The sequence below is a fragment of the Rissa tridactyla genome, chromosome 3 (assembly GCF_028500815.1).
Source record: "Rissa tridactyla isolate bRisTri1 chromosome 3, bRisTri1.patW.cur.20221130, whole genome shotgun sequence".
Lineage (NCBI taxonomy): Eukaryota > Metazoa > Chordata > Aves > Charadriiformes > Laridae > Rissa > Rissa tridactyla.
The window spans coordinates 113,963,705-113,983,206 of record NC_071468.1 but is presented as its reverse complement, the minus strand read 5'-3'; positions in this window follow the sequence as shown (position 1 = coordinate 113,983,206).

Here is a 19,502-nt window from a genome sequence, read left to right as displayed (position 1 = left end):
GAAATACAAAGCTTATATAGGCAGAGGAAAACGTCTTACTCTGGAAGTTCACTTATTCTTCTTTCTCTGTCTAAGGTTAAGGTTCCATACCTATGTTAGTAAGAACCCTCTCACAAATAAAAACACACCAAATACGTAAGGGAATTAAATCTGAGGTGAATCTGAGAAAACTTAAGGACAAACTGTATCCATTTCTTTCAAGCTTATAACCAAAAGCTAAAATGTCATCCAGACGCAAAATTCAAAATTCTGAAATCTCAATCTTAATAATTATAAGATATTTAAACATTTACTTGAACAGTTTTGGCACAAATATCTGGTAACAACGGCCAATTTTGTGAAGACTTGTAGCTAATTTTCAGGTAAAGAAGCTTCAATTTTCACTTGAGATTTGCATCTCAAGTTAGTCACCTCCATGTCAACACTCCAAGAATTTGGATGCCTTTAACTGAAGGAACTGAAATAGAATTAATGAAAAAAAAACAAAAGAATAACTTAAATTCCAAGCCTTTAATTGTAGTCACAGTGGTTTAGAGAGGGCGTCTTCATGGTAGCTCCATTGACTTTAAAGGTATTGTAATGTAAAGAATCTATGAAGAAGCCAAAGAAGTTATCTTCTAAAATACGTAGGGTCAGTTTAAGGACAAGAGACAGTGAAATAAACCTGAAAAGATAAATAATAGAAATACAAAGAAAGTTTTAAGGAGGAAAAAAAAAACAAACTAGAGGAGCAAGAAAAAGCAGAATGGCTCTGCCCTTGACTACATTCTCAGAGCATTTAAGATGTCATGGGACAGGAAGACTCAAGATTCTTCATTACTGCATGAGCTGAAGGATGGGAGATAAGGAGACACTAACTGTTGCTACTAAGAAGGTCCAGTGCTCACACAGCAGTATATGCTACTCTTGACTTGTCCCTTTGGGACAGTAGCAGCTAAGTTTGGTTTTTCAGGTTCTGTCACAGGAAAAGCTGGAAATGGGACTGTGGCTGTTTTGCCACTGTCGATAACCCACTTCCTTAAATGACTGCCTGCTTTGCCTCTGCATGGAGCCAGCCCTGGTGGGAGGGTTTAGTTAAGTCTCAGTACAGGAAATACTTTAAAAGTCCCTTGTTAGTCTTCTGCCTTTGATGTCAGTCTCAAAATTCCTACCTTTCCTGAGGACTGTCGTGTGGTACTACATGTTAAAAGCTTGGCTTTCTGGCAGCCTGTGAATATCTGCAGGATCAGATCTTTTCCTGGTAAATATCAAAACAGAAGTTTTCTCCTGAATCATTTTACATTTTTGCATACTGTGCATTGAAAGAAGAAGGAAAGATTTGCTGATGGCAACCAAGCTTGGGCTGCAAGATGCTGCATTATCCTCTGCAAGGCTTTTGAAGTGGGTTGACATACAGAGACTCAATGAAGACTGAAGTTTCATGTCAGACAGAGATACTGTGAATCAGGTGAAAATTGGGATGGAGCCTAGACAGAACCAGCATGAACTGCCTGAAAAATGGAGAGCTTCTCTCTGTAACTCATCCATATTCAGTTCTATAGATGGACTGTATAGCCTATAATAGACTTCTTTTATGGGATCATGTAAAAATATCCCTGACAACAGATGGACGTTGAGTCAATGAAAGCTAATTACATTTTACAATTCTACAGACATGTAAATTTGTTAGGATGAAGGAAGGATTTTGGAACCATGTGCAATGTTTTTATTGAGTCTATATTTTGAATAGCAACCTGACAAATTATCAGGCTTATGTAAAAGCTAATAATATGATTGTTTTCTTCCCTGAGAAATTCACTTCTTCCTAACCTGATGTTGGTTCAACACATGCCTGTAATTCCCATTTATACACTGAGGTGCTGCTCTTGGAAATGGAGCAGTATTACCTTACAGGTCTTAAAAGTCAGAGGGTGCATTTCTGGGGAGGTAATATTGTGTATATGGCATATCACTTTAATTAGGGTGTCAACACTGGAAAAAATGTCAGAATACAAGAAATGCCCTAATGGGTCAGACCAGCAGTCCTTCTAACTGAAAATTCTGCTTCTGACAGTGGCAATATGAGATGCTGTTTTGGGAAAGAACATGAGCCTGATCACACTCTGTAGTCCATCTCCCATCAAAATTCGTTTTTAAGGAATGGGGAATAAACATCTCTGCTTGGTCCTGTCAGCATTGATTTGTGAATCTGTTGTCCACGAACATGTCTTACCTACTTTGAACCTGCTAAAACTGTCCTCTTCCACAACCTCATATGGCCATAAGTTTCAGAAGTTTAATTAGCTATTGCATAAAGGAACACTTTCCAGATAACAGTTCTACATACCATCAGGATTTTGCAGAAGTTCATTATATCCCTTCCAGTCTTTTCCTCTTGAAACAAAACTGTTCCAACCTTTCTAATATTTTCTTGTAAGATAGCTGTTCCACCGCCTACTTACTCTTCTCTATACTATTTCTAATTCCACTATGTCCTTCTTGAGATCACAAAACCACCTACAGCACTGAGGAGGCAGGTGCACCAAAGGTTTTATAAATACGCAAAATGATGGCATCTGCATGGTGTCCTTCCAATGATATCTGATGTCTTGCGGGCTGTTTTTAACTGCAGACAAACACACATGCGAGATCCTCCTGTTGTTTCTTACTGTTGGCACGATATTCAACTATCTGAAAGACCTTAATTTCATCTTCAGACTCGGAGATGTCATTGTTTACTCTCATTTTCAGGTCATTGATGAAGAAATTGAATAAAACAGGTTCTAGAACTGATCTCTGAAGGGACTGTTCACTCTTTTCCATCCTGAAAAGTAGCCATTAAGCCTTGCTTCCTATCTTTTCATTACCTTTCAGTCCTGAAAAGAACTCCACCCTCATGGCAAATGAGTCTTCTAATTAGCTTTAAGTTTCTTTAACAGTTTTTTGTCAAAATCATTTTGAAATTTCAAATACATTTTGTCCACTTCATTCCCTATATAGATTGGCATGCTCATAGACATGTACATTCCCTGGTTCAATACTCTGAAAAGCTTCCACTCTAAATAAAAGCCTAACTCTATCTGTTACCTTAAGAAGCTGAAACACAATATTTCTCTAAAAATTTCCTACTTGCTCAAGTGTGACTCAGTCAGGCCCATTTAATTATAGTAAGCTCTTCAAGGCAGAGCCAGGCTTTGCGCTCTCTGTTCCTACAGAACCAAAGACAAAGTTCCAACCCACAGTTGTGACTCTTGGGAACAGCAGTAGTACAACAATATCTAAATTCCATGTCAGGCTTTTAGTCAGTTGATTTCAAAGCATTCATCATTTCCCTTCCCAGGGAAGGGAAACCAAAGAAGGCAAGGCACAAAATGGGAGAAGCAGGAGTTGAACCCAGGTCACCCAAATCCTTGCTTGTACTACACTGGACTCTCTCCTAAGCCCAGGGATCCTAAATGTAAAGATGCGTTAGCATTTTGACCACTATCCTCTCTTTCTATTAATAGTGAGTTGAATTAAATTCCTGAACCTGAAGAATGAAGATACTCAAATTCTGTGGAAATTTAGATTTATATGCATTTCAGAATTTTTTCCAGTTTAAACTCATGCAGTATCTTAAAGAAATTTATTTTTTTTTTACTTAGCAAGGTCCCAGTCTTTACATTTTCCCCATCCTCAGACTTCCTGTTTACTTGGCAAGCCTTCCCACTCCCAACACTGAGCCAGCTTTTGACCGCTTCACACTTAATCACCATTCCTTTATTAAAAAGCTATTAATTATCTTCTCAGTGGCCCAATCTACTGACTATTGTGATAATTGTAAGACTTTTAGAGCTTTTCCCCCCACTTTGTTGACAGACTGTTGGGCTTAGAAACAGCACCACAAGGAATGCAGGCTCATCTTTGTTTCAACATACTTAAGGTGCTTTTATCTGTAGGTTTGCCTTGAACAAAATCCTGTTCAAATTGTATTAAGCCCCAGATAAACCTCTCTTTCAGATTATGGTTTCCAACTGAACTCCTGTGCACTGAAGAGAGGGCACCGAATTCTTGATTGTTTCAAGAAAACCTCTTTGAGTAATCCCTTGAGCTTGCCTACAGGGCTTGGATTTCCTAATGGATGCTTTGATGACAGGAGATAAGAGCCAAAGGTACCTTTATTCTCTTAGAAATTGCTCCAAACAAACAACCTCGATGATTAAAGCTAATAGAAATACCTGGAAGATTGATAGCTTGCAAAGCATTGCTGAGTGAATGAATAACTTCCCCTTTAGTTCCGAAAGCTAATATTTGTCCACATTTGCTGCCTTTTAAGAAAGTGCAACGTTTTTTGTATGCAGAGAGTTGATCAGGAACAAACAGACACCATTCAGCTATTATTTGAATTTTAAACAAAGTCTCCCTACTTCAGCTATTGAGGCAGCATTCTGCATGGGCCCATTTATAATAATTCAAACATGGCACGGGGAGGGTCGCTAGAGTAAAGTACATATAAGTGTGAACATGATACTCTTGTAAAAGTCTTTAATGATGTGAATGGGCAGCGCACTATGGTATTCTATACAGGGGTTTTAAATTGCACAAAGGGCCCGTAAAACTTCTATATCTGTTCCCAAGCAATACACCTATCAGAGAGGTGAACAAATGGAAACCAAACTCTGCAGCAAATAAAAGTCTTAAATTTACAATGCTGGATTATAAAACGGTGTCTTTCAACAGCAGCTCTGACTTATTTCATGTTCTGATGAAATCATTGCTTGCAAATGCCAAGAAATTCAGCTGTAAACTTTTGGCAATAAGTAGGCTCTCCTTGGAACTGCTGGTTTTGAAAACATCTGTAAGTAAGGAATCCACTGCAGAACCAATAAAAGGGGCTGAAGAGACCAAAACTTTCACTAACACCTCGTAACACAGGCAGTGCTCTGAGTGCCACCAAGCCCTGCTCCCTGGTATGTGGGTTATGTACATACCAGAGTTCATTTCCAAAATGGGGGTTTTATGATTCCCAGTGTCACAGAGCATGCAGTCAGGGAGTGTATCACATAACAAAGCAATCTAACAATAGAGCTGCAAAGAGTTGAACATTTGGTTTTGAAGTGATGCAGCCCAGGGGTGGGGTGTTCCGATATTGAAAATTCCTCAGCTTTCTTTCACGCAACAAAAGCAAAACCTTAAAAGGCTCTGCTCTGAGTGAGTGGTTTAAGGAATTTCCCCTTTTATAACCACATTGAGGAAGGATCCAAATTAATCTCATTTTCCCTACAAGATAATGGCGTATGGAGTTAGCAGTCACAAGAGAAGCCAGGAGGTTTCAGGGAGAGGAGGGTATGGGTATGTTTTGACAGTTGAAAAGGAAATTATAAGCTGATGTTGACTCAGAGCTTCCTTCCCTTAGTCCAGCCCATCATCTGAACTTTGGAGTTCAGCTAAAAGGACCTACTGAAACAGAAGCCAAAGTGCGAATGGAGATTTAAAATTATGTTCTATCCTCTGACTGAGGCTTGGATGTTCAACAGCCTTTAACATGTCTTCTCCAGAACCATTCTTGGGAAGGAATTCTGATATGGAGAAGGCACAGATTTCATTTAACTCTTCTTCCCCCTTGTTCCACTTGTCCCCCCTCAACTACTTTTGATACAATCTGTGGTCCACAGAGGACCAGGGTTCCCAGACAAGCCACGAAGGGAACCTGAGATCCTGTGCTCTGAGCAGTACTGCTCTGATTACAGCCAAAACTTAGTGATTGAATCCTTTCCCTGTCTTTTGCATTGCAAGGTGGGAAAAAGCTGCCTGTCCTCTCCTCTCCTCTCTCCCCCAGTTGCCTGACCCCTAGCAAACCACAAGCCCCCTGCAATCGGAAGCAGTGCAGCCTGTTCACTGATGCCTGCCCATGGCTCTTTCTGCCCCCTACACCAGTGCTTGGCAGAGAAGAGAATGAAACCCATTTTTTCATTACCATTGTCACCATTTAAGAAAACGTGATGAAAACAAATTAAAGATCTTACTGAAAGGAGTCAAAATAATATTTTTTTTCATATTAGTTTTTATGACTGGATTCATGAAACCCCTGTGTGAGAATTTTATTTTGTTGTCCAAAACAGCCTTGATTTCATGCTGAGGGACACAAGTGCACTTTTAGACTTCTTTTTTTTTACATAGCAAATGAGGGCAATATTTCATTTACAGCTTCCAGTTCAGGGTTAGATCACCCCTCTCTTTCACCAGCACTTCTTCCACAGAAAAGGGGTTATTGCTTGTAACAAAGACTGTAGATTTGATAGCATCTGAGGTTAGCATGTAGGACTCGTGAGATGTTGATAGCCTAGATGATCAATCAGATCTTTTTTCGTTTTGCAACCCCTTGGAAGAATGAAGCACAGAGCTCCCGTCCATCGGCAAAGCTTTTGGGAGCACAGTTCACCAGGCCAAGATGGAGACAGGGAGGCTGCGTGGAGAATGGGTATATGACCTCCATGCAGGTTTTGGGGAGTTCTATGTAAGGCAAATCTCAGGCTAATTGTAGATGTGCTGCCCCTTGTGTTTTTCTAAATCTTGGCAAATGCTTGCCTTTGGAGGATGCTCGGCATGGCAAAGCAAATCTTACTCCTCTGATTTTATGCCCTTCTGAAGGCTTGCACTGCAGGCTTTTGAAGTTAAATCTGTGCTTATCTTTCAGTCAGGCAGTGGGTCATAGCAGGTTAATCTGACCCATGACTCCCTTCATCCCCATCAGGGAAAAAATAAAAGTCCCTCATGGTATACAGAATTCAGTAACTGAACATTTCAGAAGAAATCCTAATATATGTCTCATAAACTGTTCAGTGACAGCAGGAGAAGTATTAAAATATTACTTGGCTGACAAGGCATTATTGTGATATGCTTAAACTTGTGCTTTCTCTTTGTTTCCAGACTCCTGGTTGTTTGAGGTTTTTTCCACTTATATAGTGAACTAGAAGCAGTCACAATGACCCACTGCCAGTATTTTCTAATTCTCCTTAATGAGGACAACCTCCATGCCAAGTCTGATCCTGAAAACCTACATAGTTTGTGAGTATGAAAAAGTGGATTAGTATTTTAGAACTGTTGAGTTATTAGCAATATGAAATACAAATAAATATAGTTTCTCACCCCAAATGCTATGAATTGTGCTGTGTAAATATTTTCTAAAACGCACATCTCAAAAAACCTGAACATTGATTGAAATAAAAAGTTATTTGTAAAGGGGCAAGTTGGAAAAAAAAACCCCACAAACAAAGTATTTTTGTTAGCATACTCCATGATTTCATGTCTCATGGAAATTAACCAGTGCCAGTCAGAAAGTAGTTATTCAATTCAATTTTATGATACATTTTCAGATTTTGGCATCCTGTTTTTTTTTCACATTATCAAGAAACAATATTGCTTGTGATCCCTCAGAGACTTGACATAAAAACAATTCCACATACCAAAAATCACATTAAAGAAAGTGGGAAAGAAAAGCTCTTTTCTGGAATAATCAATAGCTTCCTAGTTTGGTCCCCCTTCTAAAACTGGTGGCTCAAACCCTTGGTCTACCCCTTTCAAGCCCGAAGGTAAATGCTGGTTTCCTGCATCTTGGAACTGTGTCTGAAACAGTCGCCTTGCTGGTTCTCCTAGGAGCAGAGAAACAGAATACTTTTTGAAGCATGCTTGTAAAAAACAGTATTTTCTCAACATCAACAAAAGTGGAACAGCTCTATAGCTACAGCTGAGCTTGGGAAAGTGCTGGAAGGACCCTGTGGAGTTTGGGATTTCTAAACGTCAGAACAAAGGTCTTCAGCCCTTTGAAGACCCTGACTCATATTTGTGACGATAGAAGCAGCGTCCACTCCCACTCCCTCTGGGCATATGCAGCCACTCTCCTCCATGGACAGGAAGAAGATGAAAGGTGAAAGTTGATGTTCCTTGTTATCAGGAGTACTTTTGCAGTGGTGCTCATTCACACGTGCTTACAAAGAACTATCCTTGCTTCTCTCTGACTAGTCACCTTCCTAGACATCTGTCGCACATACTTTGCATTCACAGCTCGTCTCTTTTCTACTTTTGCATCTGCATCATGCGTAGTGTTGCTGTCATGCTGTGGTCCATAGGGTGAAGTGGACGACCAGAGCTCACTCGCTTCCTTGTTAAAGGCTAGAAGTGTGTGTTGCACCCCAGCTAATCCTGTACTCCTTGCAGAAGCTGATTAAGGGGGTGGCTGCTGGGAGGGAAAGTCCTTTGATGTTCAGTTGGTTTCCCACATCTATAAGCCACCAGAGAGAAGGAGGTAGGGAATAAATTATATCAATAAATCTGTGCTATCCCATACTGAGAATTTTTGATGAAGCTCACGTCTATCACAAAGAGAAGGCATGAGAGATGAATAATAAAAGAATAAGCGGGTGTCTGAGTTTATTGTCATTATCCTAGCTGATGAGTAGGGGTTTACTAAGTCCTAAGCTTTTGACACCATTGATGTCAGCTCTTGGGAGCTGAGGTAGGCCACTGCTGAGGGCGCTTCAAAAATCCCACCCTACGAGTCAAACAAACTATATTAGTCTAATGACCTGCGTTTGAACTCACTTGCCTTTTAAAAATAAACCCCTGTACAAATCCCAAAAGCAGCATATGGTTAGTTCACATCATGGACTAATAATAGCTTACATCATCTTATTTTTAAAATCAGACCTTTTTTGAATTATAGGAACACCAAAAATAGTGTTGGAAAATTCCAGAGCCTACCAATCCTATAACTTAAAAGTAGCCAATCCATTTTTGAACCTTTTTAAAAAAATAAAAAAAAAAAATTAAAAAATCCCAGCCTCTAAAACTACAACCTTTGTCTGCCAAGTCTCAGCCTGGAACACATTTTTACAGCACTTATAATCCCCTGAACAAACTAGGTTTATAATGGAAGTGCTGACAGACCTTTAGCTATTCCAGCTATCTTAATAGCTCAGCTGTATTTATTTTTCATTACATTTAAATATAATTGGTTGAGGTTTAACTCTAGTTCAATTTGATGAGAACCTTTTCACTTAAATATCAGTTCTCGGAAATGGCTCATTTCTTGGGTGCCTTTTGGGGTTATTATGAACATCATTTTGGGGTTGCTTTTTAGACTTTTTTACTCCCCTATTTGTGTGGTTTTCCTTTTAATTCAAAGTGAAAGAGGAAAGATAAGCATTCTCATGGAGCATATCGTACTCAATTGTGGTTTGAATCCCAATGTGAGGGATTCCACTCCAAGTTTCACACATTCTGTTTTGCCCTCAATTAAGAAATATTTGAGCTGTCTCGGCACACCAGTGGAAAAGCAACATGCTGATGTGCATGGATCCTTGATGCTCTCCTGAACTCCTTTTGATAAGTCTGAGTGGGGGCAAACGGAAAAGAGGCAAGGTGTGAAACAACTGTGGAAACCCAGAAATGCCTGTGTCTGGTACTGCTGGTGGGATAGCTGTGGGACTAGTTTAAATATGAGGTGTCTGTACTCTCTAGATTGAAAAATATTTTTTCTGGGTGAAATATGACCAAGATGGAAGACCTTTGAAATTGAGAATCAGGAAGCAAGAAAAACAAACTCAGCAGAATGACTTTAAAATACCAAACCTAGCCAACTGTTACCCATAGGGAAAAATATCTTCTGAAGTGAGAAATGTGGGATTTGAACTTTATGTTTAACTACTGTCATACATGAAAGGTGGTGGCGGTAGAGATGGACTCAAAGTTATTAATACTATTACTGATATTAAGTAGAAGATAGAAGTGTAAATTTAAGGGGGAATTGGTACAATAATTTTTATATCATTTAAAGGAACCATTTAAATGACTCGGTTTAATATTTTTCATAATGTAGCATAAAGAACCAAACCCACTCTTTTCTAAATGAAGATTTTAGCCTTTTTTTTAAGGACTGTGGTCTTTTTCTAGAAGATGTGATTTAGATAGGAAGTCTTAAAGAGATGGACAATCCACTGGGGAATTTGTTCAAATTGCTCTTCTTCTGGTGAAAGTATTATTTGCAGTTTTATGATCTTTTAATGTCTTTGTCTGCACAAGTACAGAGTCTTCAGTATCTCTTTTCCTTTTGATTATATGAACAGTGATTATATGCAATGACCATTTTGTTTGTTAGCTTACTATACTATAAAGTAAATAGGCTGAACTCCTTAAATCTCTTGCCGACAAAGATATTTTTCCAAGCCTTGAATAATTTCTCAGTGCAAGCACTGAGATGACTTTCTTAGATATATTATTGCATAGGATGTTCATATTGACTTGGTTATCCAAGTGATTTGTAAAGCCTTTTCAGAATCACTGTCCCCAAAGACACGGTTTCACATTTTGTGGTAATGGCACCATTCTTTGCTCTTTGAACATGAATCTTCCTCTTGCCTGTACTGTGTCAGGGAACATGCTTGACTGCACTCACCTTATCAAGCAATCTAGATAGTTCAGTATATAGTGGGTTTTCATTATCAGTTTCTGAATTATCAGCAATAAGTGAATAGAATATCTTCTTTCAGACAGTTGGAAAAATATTTAATTGCAACTCGATTAGGAACAAGTCTCCACAGAAACTAACACTTTTAAGATTACCCATTCACACTTAAAATGAAATATATTTGTTTACAATTTTACTTTTCTTCACACGATTAAGAGTATTTTGGGGTAAGTGGTACGTCATAGAATGTGAAATGAGAGAGGACATTGGGAACTGGATAAGTTAGGTAAATCAGGGGAGAGGAACCAATAATATCTGGGGAAAAACAACCAACCAGCCGTATTCTTGTGTTTACTCATGCAATTCCAAAGCTTGCAGAACCTTTTTGCCCACATAAAATCAAAGTATTTGTTGAAAAACTGATTGATATTCCTTTTAGTAACAGTGTCTTTACTCTCAGAGTGGTCGTGCAATTTGACAGTGAGAAATTAAATACTAGGGTTCTTCAGCTTGGAACAGAGGTGATAGAGAGCATGAGAAAGGTGTACAAAATCACAAACAATATGAAAAAGGTGAACACAAACCAATGATTACTAAGCATTTGAAGAAGATGAAAACTGGTAGGTGAAGGGGAATTGCAGAATAACTGAACAGAAACAATAAATGAAAAAGAAATACTTTATCACTAGCATATGAGCAAAATGTGTAGGTGGGTTGGTTGGGTGGTTGTGCAGGCCAAATGTTTAAAAATATTAAAAATTTGATATTAACAGAAGTAGTTATTAAAAACAATCCAATTTTCCACTCAGAAGTGTCTGGTAATAAATTTCAGGGGAAGAGCTTCCTTCTACTCCTCTTTTCTTACATCTGCCAGAGATGAGATGACTAGATGGTCTCTTCGTATGACCCATTGTGTCAATTTTTGAAGTCTTATGTATGAGAACTTGGTACTTAACCTTTGATGAAATCTCTTGCACTTCAATACATCAATGAAACACATACTATACCTGACAAACATACAGAAACAGAGCCAGATGTTCTCTTGTAACCGCTAAGGTTCTGTGTTATCTAACAGAGTTCAGTAAGGGTTGACTCATGCACAAAAACTCTTGTAAATCAGGATATATAAAAGAGTCTGTAACCAGAGAAATTGGGCATAGGCATCTAACATATACTGTGAAGCTGACCAGAATGCAAAATAAAGGTAAAATACAGAGCTTCTAGAGTACATTATATGTTTGGTATAGGAAAAAGAAAAAACACCTCAAAGCTAGTCGTTAATACATACAATGCAATTTTTTACAGTGCTTGCTGTCACTTTGTTGGCAGAAAGCAGAAAACAGACATCAGACCATGATCAAAGAGGAAAGAAAATAAAGGGGTGTGGAAAAGAAAATAATGAATGGAAGGACTGGTGTTAAAGCAGAATGAGTCATATTGCATCCACTACGCTTATATCAGCCACTTGGTAGCCACACAAAGAGTGATTCGAAGCAATTAGCAGTGTCTCCTATCCTTGGCTGGATTTACTATGTTTGTGTTCTGCTCAATAACACACCCAAGATTTAACCTGGGACCTTTGAGATCTGCAGTCAGCAGTTCTGCCTAGAGAGCCAAAAATTAGCCTAAGCTTGCCAAGCCAGGAGGAGCTCTGTGCTCTGTTATGCCGATCTCAGCTGGCAGTTGCTTTTTTCCACCCCTGCTGATGCTTCCCTCCACATCAGCTCTGGGAGAACAGCAGAAGAATCAGGAGAGTTGCATGGGGCTGGGCTGATCCAGCAAGCGGATTTCTGGGCTGGGTGGTGATGGGAGCTGTGCCTCGCTTGCCACCCATCCAGCAATGGGGTACTGTGGCTGCCAGAGAGAGCCAGAGCCTAGGGCAGGATATGACAGATTTCCACTTCCAGAAATGGAACAGAAATTTTAAGTCTTGACATAATTCACAAAGACCATTCAGCTTAACTGGTTTGGTTTGGTTTTCATGTGTGTGTTCTTTTTTTTTCTTCATGGTTATTAAGATAAATATTAAGGCCAAGATTGTTTTATTGCTGGGAAAATCAAAAGAAAAAAGTAAGCTTGTTTCTGGAGCCAAGAAAGATTTTTCAATGTGCTTCTCACTTCCTATCTGGAAAAGAGTCAGTCACAGTACTATCACTACTTGATAATACATTAGTAAAGCTGTTTGAAGCTTATAATTTCCTACATTGTGATAGTTTGTAATATTCTGATTGAAAAAATAAACCTTTTTTTTTTTCTTTCTCAATATACACTTCCCTGTGTCACCAGTAAAGTACTGCCCAAGTGGATGTCAGGGTCTTGGTTGTTTTTTTTTTTTTCCATTTTAAAAGCTTCCCATTGTTGGAGAGTCACAGTAACATCCATGATGCCAAATACTTCACTCAGCAGAACTACTTGTCCAGAGCTTATGGCCACAGGGCAAGTGCAGCGTCTGAATTCTCCCAGGGATCCCAAGTCTGCCAGGATCGTAAGCAACTGACTCTCCTCATCACAAGGAATTCTTCCCTTCCAGAACCTTTTACATCTCCAAATATACAGTTTGAGACATCCAGGAGAACAGCTGCGGTGATTGCTGTAGAACTGTGAAATCCATAGTATATGTCCACCGCATTTTGAGTGACCCTGTCAAAGACCAAATTTCTGCTCCAGCCAGCCACCCATCGTTCCAGCTGAGGCTGGCAGAACTGCAGGGCTCCTGACACCCTTTAGCTGCGGAAAGCAGGTAGCTCAGGCCCACAAACGCAGAGTGTTGGCATTATTCAGTGGCACCGATGCCAGACCAAATGATGACACAGTTGCTAGTTCAAACCATTTGATTGCAGTTTCCTTTCTAACACAATCCTGATGCAATTTCATAGCTTTCTGGCAAGTAGCCAAGCAGTGCTGGATTATGAGCCTTCCAGCAATATAGCACTAAAAAGTTATCAAAAGCGTTTCAGGATTTTCAGGCATCAGATGCTGCAGAGAAAAATTATATCATTTTCTTTGTAGCACCCTCGATTGAAAAAAAAGCTAATAGACTACTGACAGTGCACAAAGCTACTATGGGTTTCATATTAAACTATCATTTTAGCTGCGGCTGGACCTTCAAATACATTAGTTAATTTATTATGATGACTATGATTATATGTTGATCTATTTAGATAATATCATTGGATGTTTTAATTTTTCCTGCAGTTATCACCATATTGTTTTGTGTTTCATGTTTTTAACTGTGAGAACTTTTAAAGGTTTCTATTTTTTTTTCTTAGATCTCAAGTAAGATTCTTTTAAAATAATTTGCTCTACTTCCATGCTGACACTACTGACAGCCTGTTATAAATAAATGAGAAATTCCTTCCGTAAAAAGTACATTAAGTTTTACTGTCAATTACTATTGTCTTTTTAAATCTATACCAAGTCATTTTCCTGGTCAAACAGGAAAACTAACTCTTTTGCTGAAGATTTTGACTTGTTTTCAAACTGTTGCTATTAGCAACTTGAACAAGTAAATGTACTAAGTTATGTTACATCATCTGCTGAGTCAATAGATTATCCAGACGTATCCAGGTATATCCAGGTATATACCATCCTTAGCCTGCAGTAAATACATAGGATAAAATAATCTCTAGCTATGAAAAAGTTGTATATCCTATCTGCAGTCTGTAAGCACAACTTTATGGAAATGCATTTCAATCTATCTTTTTCCATTTTAGAGGCATTAGCACTCATTCCATACAAAATTTGTAGAAAAACTAAAAATACATTAGTTTTTCAAGTGCTGTACCTTTATGCTAGTATACACAATGTTGGCATGGGGAAATGCAGCAGAATTCAGCCAAAATAGCTCAAATACAAACATTCACAAGTCCCCATAGAGGACTGAGCACTCACAATAGATCTTCAGCTTGAAGTTCTTTGCCTCACATTGTCCATATTCTTCAGTCTTCAATCACTATTTTTAATGTAGGATTTGTGGGAAACTCCATTAAGGGGTTTTCTACTTTAATACTTCTTTTATCACAGAATTTAACTTTTCTCTGTCTTTATCCCAAGCTCAAAAGGAGTCCATTTCTCATTCCAGTTTCAGTATTTGCTTTGAAACCCCATTGCAACTCACCAGCAGACTCTAAAAGCTTCAGTCCTCTAACTATGGAATTCTGGATTAGGATGAACACTTTCAAAGATCTCCATTAATGCCTCCACTTTGAAAGTGTGGATCCTTACAAAAGGAGGTAGTTCAAGTCTTCTTTAAAAGATCTGGTTTTATTCCACATTCATTCCTTCAGTTAAGGAGTTAATCAGCAGGCTTAATTCTTAGATTTGATGGAATGATTCAACCACCTTTTTTTCATGAGAAAAAATAATTAAATAAAGGCTGTCCACTACAACAAAACCAAAACAAAATAAAAAAAAAAGGATGTGTGGTTGTGCTTTCTTCTAATAGCCTTCAGTTACATAGAAAGCTGTTGCAGAGAAGGGGGGAATAAACTCTTCTATGTCCAAGTAGCTATAGCGAGAAGCAATGAACTTAAATTGCCATCAAGGGAGTTAAACTGGATACAGGGAAAAATATTTTCTGATGGTAAGACTAATTAAGCATTAGATGGTCTAGGCACTCTGTAAAATATAAATTATTGGAAGTTTAGAGAACATATTGGGCAGAGTGTTGGAATGGAAGGATACAGGCTCTTTAGGAAAGACAGACAGGGGACACAAGGAGGACATGTCTGTCAATGACCAGCTAGAGTGCATGGAGCTCCATCTGGGGATGGATGAGAAGCTGACTGAGAGCTTATGGGTCAGGATTAAAGGGAGGGCAGGGCCAGGAGACATTATAGTGGCGGTCTGCTACAGGCCACCCAACCAGGAAGACCGAGCGGATGAGGAACTCTACAGACACATAGGAGCAGCCTCTTGTTCACAAGTCCTGATCCTCATCAGGGACTTCAACCACCCTGATACCTGTTGGAGGGACAACACAGCAGGGCACACGCAATCCAGGAGGTTCCTGGAATACGTTGATGATAACTTCCTTCTCCAAGTGACAGAGGAGCCAACAAGAAGAGGTGCCATGCTGGACCATTTCTCACCAACAAGGAGGGGCTTGTGGGGAATGTGAAGCTCAAGGACAGTCTTGGCTGCAGTGAACATGAAATGGTGGAGTTCAAGATCCTTAGGGCAGCAAGGAGGGCACACAGCAAGTTCACTACCCTAGACTTCAGGAGAGCAGACTTTGGCCTCTTCAGGGATCTGCTTGGCAGAGTACCATGAGATAAAGCCCTGGAGGGAAGAGGGGCCCAAGAAAGCTGGCTAATATTCAAGGATCACCTCCTCATATTCAGGAGCAATGCATCCCAACAAACAGGAAGTTGGGCAAAAACACCAGGAGGCCTATGTTGATGAACAAGGAGCTCCTGGACACACTTAAACTCAAAAAGGAAACCTACAGAGGGTGGAAGCAAGAACATGTAGCCTGAGAGGAATACAAATCTTCTGAGCAGCCAGGGATCAGGTTAGGTAATCTAAAGCCTAGATAGAGTTAAATCTGTCCAAGGACATCAAGGGCAACAAGAAAAGCTTCTACAGGTATGTCAGTGATAAAAAGAAGACTAGGGAAAATGTGAGCCCTTCTGGAAGGAAACAGGAGACCTCTATGTGGAGAAGTCTGAGGTACTCAATAGCTTTTTTTACCTCAGTCTTCACTGGCAAATGATCTAGCCACACTGCCCAATTGCAGAAGGCAATGGCCAGGGAGAATGCGGAGCTGCCCACTGTAGAAGAAGACCAGGTTTGAGACCATCTAAGGAACCTGCAGGTGCTCAGGTCCATGGGACCTGATGAGATGCATCTGCAGGTCCTGGGGAAACTGGTGGATAAAGTTGCTAAGCCACATCGTTTGAGAAGTTGTGGCAGTTTGGTGAAGTTCCCACTGACTGGAAAAGGGGAAACATAACCTCTGTTTTTAAAAAGGGAAAAAGGAAGACCCGTAGAACTACAGGCTGGTCAATCTCACATCTGTGCCTGGCAAGATCATGGAGCAGACCCTCTGTGAGCTTTTTTATTGGTGGTGATTTGAATTTATTCACAGCTTGCCCAACACGAGATGTCTTTTTTGCTTACCTTTAACAGAGAAACCAATTGTAAGCTGAATAATTGAATGCATTTATACAATAAATGTATAATACTTTCATATAACAGTTAACTTTCTGTATGATTTTGCAGCCTATAACCCAGCATCAGATATTTTGTCAGGGTGAAATGAATTAGTTCACCTCTATTTTCCTTTCTGCGAGGTAGACAGTACAGCAATGCTTTCATCCTTTTGAGAAATTTTCAAGGTGTGAATTTTCTTTTTAAATCTGAAGTGAAGGTGAGGAAACAAATTCAATATCATGTGACAGCATTCAGGAAAGAGTTCTGCCACTTACCAGTCTTGAGAGGCCTTAGAAAATATTTTTTTTTCTTCTTTTATCTTTTAGCTTGCTGGGGACAGAACAGTCTTACTTTGTTTACATTATAAATAACACAAAGCAACTCCATTCTGGGATTCTGTTGCCCATTTTTCCAATGCACTTTTGCACTAAGGAAATAAATGCCTAATGACATAGTATCAAGCAAGCTGTGATGAAATATAATCAAAATGCAGTGTGGTGCCAATGTATCACGTTTTCAGAACAGCAGTAAAGAATAACATCTCTTTCTCTCCTTTTCCTATATTTTAACACACGCACTGACTGTGTGAAGCAGCTGTACAAGGCTTTTAGTGTTCCCTTGAAAACTGCCAGGAAAGCCCCCTGCACGCTTCGCAAAGAGCAGTGCTGAACAACTGCTGCTCTACTGATTTACACACTTCGTGCTATTGCATACACCCGGGCTTGCAGACACGGATTTTTAACTCTGAAGTAAGCAGAAACCTCTGTGACATGAAAAACCTTCATCGAGCAAAGCCTGTGTGAAAGCAAGTTTCCAATAACTTTTGCTTTGCCACCTTTTAACTGATTCACGGAAGCAGAATAGCAACAAACAGCGTTGTGTCATTACTTGTTATATCATGGAAATGCTTTCAGCACTACAAAGGGCAAGAAAAGGCAATCTAGAAGAGACATGATATAGATATAGTACACTGGGAAAACTTGAGAGTTCATTAAGGCCCTGATCCAAATATCAGAAAAGTCATTAGGAGTCTTTCCACTAACTTTTCTCACAGTCTTTTGAACATGTATATTTTAAGTTACTTTTGCCTTTCCTTCCCTAGGCAAATGTAGAGTGCTGTTGGGCTCTGTAGGGAAAATTATTAATAATTTCTTTTTTCTAAAGGTGATAACAATTAAATGTTAATATTATTATATCATTATGTATCTATCTAATTTATGACCATTGCCTCCTACAAGATAAACTATTTTGACATGCAACAGAAAAAGCTAAAGGAATTGTGACTGCTATACCATTGCTTTGACAGCAACATAATGAATTAATGTAACTCATTAATTACTGTAATTCATTGAGAGTTATTAACATATTGTGGCACAAATTTGGATCCACATTACTGCATAAGAGATGGATTAATTTCAGTTAATTCATTCCTTGGTGTAACTGAGATAAAAATCAAGACCACCAGGAGATGAGAAGATTTTCTAAGTACTAAAAAATTCTTTCTATTTTGTTTTTGTCTATTTTGTCTTTGAATCTGTGCACTATCATCTGCCTCTAGTTGGGTGGTCATTTTCTTCACTGCCTCCCTACTCAACTGCTGCTTCATGCTAAGGAACTTGATAGTGGTGTACTCTTCTCTCAGGAAGAAGAGTTAGGCAACTAGGGAACAGATATTCTTGTCGAGAAGGCTGCTAGTTCATTGCTCTTTTGTTCCAGCATTAAATAACCATACATATTCAAATTTAGTTAGAACTTTTTTGGAGGGGAGCAGAGGGGAAAGTTATATTTTCCACCAGTATTCACTTCAAACTGAAACAGAAAGTAAAAAAAAATTTGTGAACTGAAAAATTCCTAGGACTTTTGAGTTGGAAATATCAAAGAAGAGAAAACAGATTTTAAATCTAATTAAACGTAGTCATCAGAATTAAAAAAAAATATTAAATATAGAAATTTTTTTTGTTTAGGTTCTCCTGAGCAGGAAAAAATACTCCAAAAAATCTTAAAGCAGCATGACCGTTTTTTCCAAAGCTAGTATTATTTTAGTGTTGGAAAAATCTATTAACATTGATAATACTTCATTATTGATTTAAAATAACAATAACTTTTAAAATGTTGTTTACAAATCTAGCATTGTCAGATAATTCTCTCCAAAGAATTCCACTGACTGAAAACACAAACATTTCTTCCTGTTTCTCCTTCAATCTTTAAACTTCTGTCCAAGAAAGGCATCAAATTCAGGCTATTTTATACTAAAGGAAAAATCAAGTTCAAGAGTTGAAAAGTTTTCATACAATATGCTCCACTCACGCACCATTTCTATGTAATTTGAGGGATCTAGTTCATGTGTTCATGTGGGAGGGAAGGGACTAATGACCAAAGTTCTGACAAGATGGCACCGAAAAAGCTCATAACTTTCAGATAAGATAGACCCAAGCTTTCCATCTGCAGGAAAAATTTCTGGTCATTTACTGAAAAACAGTTGAATTGATTTTCCCTATTTCATACACAATAAGATGAGTCAGGTTAAGCATTTGCTTAAAACCCTGGGGGGTCAACAGAAAGCACTGGATCCACAAGACCACAAGGGTGAATTTACAAGACACTATTTTCTTCATATTAGTTGTCCATTTACAGTCTTACTCTAAGGAAATATGATGCAGCTTAAGATACTTTCATGAAGACATAGTCTTCTTTACATTGACTGTGAGGAAGAATATGTAGGAAGTAATCTACTGCAGAATAACTAATGAATAGCAAGTTTATAAGGTAGTTTACCTTACTTACAGACTTATTTGCTTTCAACAGAATCATACCCTGAACCAAAAGGAAAGTCTGTAAGGACCAATTGCCCAAACTTTAAGGTCGAAAGCTGGAATTCAATTAAACCTGTGCAAAAATATTTTAATTTTAACTCCAGCTTGCTAAC